This window comes from Mus pahari, chromosome 5, assembly GCF_900095145.1.
Source record: "Mus pahari chromosome 5, PAHARI_EIJ_v1.1, whole genome shotgun sequence".
Classification (NCBI taxonomy): domain Eukaryota; kingdom Metazoa; phylum Chordata; class Mammalia; order Rodentia; family Muridae; genus Mus; species Mus pahari.
The window spans coordinates 28,071,906-28,074,882 of NC_034594.1; positions in this window are offsets into that span (position 1 = coordinate 28,071,906).

A 2,977-nucleotide genomic window follows, 5' to 3' on the forward strand; every position below is an offset into this window, starting at 1 on the left:
TGGGGGGGGTGTACATGCGTTGGGTACGTACTTTGTATGTGTGTGTTTGTGTGAGTTTGTGTGAATGTGTGTATATGTGTGCATGTGTGTGTGTGTGCTGATGGTTTTGATGGTACAGTCTGTCAAAACAAAACAAAAACAAAAACAAAATCAGACTTCTCAACACAGCCAGTAAATATTGAGAGTGGCAGTGTTTCACAGTTCTTTACATTGGTTCTGGAGCATGCCCATGTTTTTGAACAAGCATAATTATTTTGTGTTTGAAGTATTTGATGCCATGGCTCACAGGTTCTGTTGGTCAATTTGCCAGTGAATCTTGACTGACTCCAAGATTTTTCCTAGAGTATCAGGTAGTGATATCTGACTGGCTTATGCTCATTTCACTCATGCTGGGAGCAAAACTCTACAGCAAGATATTAAAACATCTCCAAAGTTTATGTTTAATTTCCAATAAATGAGATTTTATGTCCAGTATCTAGAAGGATAATCCATATTTTAGGAGCCATCTGTGATACAGTTTGTCATTAAAATTTTAATCCACAATCAAAACACATCCTGAAAAAGGCATCTCATAGGTTCAATACCTGCTTCATTACATTTTCCCCTTCATTACTTTGACTAAACATAATAATCAGGCCATAACATCTGCCCCATTAAATGCAAATCAAAACAACCCTGAGTTTCCACCTCACACCAGTCAGAATGGCTAAGATCAAAAATTCAGGTGACAGCAGATGCTGACTAGGATCTGGAGAAAGAGGAATACTCCTCCGTTGCTGGTGGGATTGCAAGCTTGTACAACCACTCTGCAATCAATGTGGCGGTTCCTCAGAAAATTGGACATAGTACTACCAGAGGATCCAGCAATACCTCTTCGGAGTATATCCAGAAGATGTTCCAACTGGTAATAAGAACACATGTTCTGCTATGTTCATAGCAGCCTTATTTATAACAGCCAGAAGCTAGAAAGAACACAGATGTCCCTCAACAGAGGAATGGATACAGAAAATGTGGTACATTTACACAATGGAGTACTACTCAGCTATTAAAAACAATGAATTTATGAAATTCCTAGGCAAATGGATGGATCTGGAGGGTATCATCCTGAGTGAGGTAACCCAGTTACAAAAGAACTCACATGATATGCACTCAATGATAAGTGGATATTAGCCCAGAAACTTAGAATATCCAAGATACAATTTACAAAACACATGAAACTCAAGAAGAAGGAATAGCAAAGTGTGGATTCTTCATCCCTCCTTAGAATGGGAAAAAAAATACACATGTAAGGAGTTACAGAGACAAAGTTTAGAGATGAGACGGAAGGAAGGACCATGCAGAGACTGCCCCATTCAGGGATTGATACCATAATCAGCCACCAAACAGACACAATTGCATATGCCAGAAAGATTTTGCAGACAGAACCCTGATATAGCTAAGTCTAGTGAGATTATGCCAGTGCCTAGCAAATACAGAAGTGGAGCCGCCTCAGAGTCATCTATTGGATGGAACATATGGCCCCCAATGGAGAAGCTAGAGAAAGTACCCAAGGAGCTGAAGGGGTCTGTAACCCTATAGGAGGAACAGCAATATGACTAACCAGTACCGCCTGAGCTTGTATCTCTAGCTGCATATGTAGCAGAAGGTGGCCTAATCGGCCACCATTGGGAGGGGAGTCCTTTGGTCTTGCAAAGATTATATGCCCCAGTACAGCGGAATACCAGGGCCAGAAAGCAGGAGTGGGTGGTTTGATGAGCAGGGTTTGGGGAGGATATAAGAGACTTTTGGGATAGCATTTGAATTGTAAATGAAGACAATATCTAAGAAAAATGATAAAAAATTTAAAAAAATCCATCCCTTTTTAATACTACTTTACTCTGTGTATCCACACTCTCCCATATTGCAGATTTAATTTTCTTATCTTTCTTTCATATGTTTTGTTCAACAATTTTGCTGATATGGAAGATTTCCTTCTTAATTTTGATACTGTTTAAAACATGCAATTTTGAACAACATATGTTCAAATGATACTATGCTTTAAGGTAAAAGAATTGGTATCCAAGTTCTCTGAGCTACAGATAAGTAAAAACTCAGAAATTCTCTGTCAAGTAGTCACAAAAATTTTCTAAAAACATGCAGATTTTGACATGTGGAAGTTTACATCGCATAGTTTGTATGTTTAGTTACATTTTGCAATGCTATTTTTCATTCTTTTAAAAAAATTTTATTAGATATTTTCTTTATTTACATTTCAAATGCTATCCCGAAAGTTCCCTATAACCTTCGCAAGACCCTGCTCCCCTACCCACCAGCTCCTACTTCTTGGCCCTGGCCTTCCCTGTGCTGGGTCATATAAAGTTTGTAAGACCAAGGGGCCTCTCTTCCCAATGATGGCCGATTAGGCCATCTTCTGCTACATATGCAACTAGAGACACGAGCTCAGGGGGTACTGGTTAGTTCATATTGTTGTTGCACCTAAAGGGTTGCTTTCCCCTTCAGCTCCGTGGGTACTTTCTCTAGCTACTCCATTGGGGGCCCTGTGTTCCATCCAATAGCTGACTGTGAGCATCCACTTTTGTGTTTGCCAGGCACTATAAGAGGTCGCTATGTCAGGGTCCCTTCAGCAGAATCTTGCTGGCATGTGCATTAGTATCTGGGTTTGGTGGCAGATGATGGGATGGATCCCCAGATGGGGTAGTCCATCCTTTCATCTTAGCTCTAAATTTTGTGTCTGTTCCTATATCCTTTTGTGGGTATTTTGTTCCTTATTCTGAGGAGGAATGAAGTATCCATACGATGGTCTTCCTTCTTGGTTTTCTTCTGTTTTCCATAATGTGTCTTGGATATTCTAAGTTTCTGGGCTAATATCTGCTTATCAGTTAGTGCATATCTAGTGACTTCTTTTGTGATTGGGTTACCTCACTAAGGATGATATCCTCCACATACATTCATTTGCCCAAGAATTTCATAAATTCAT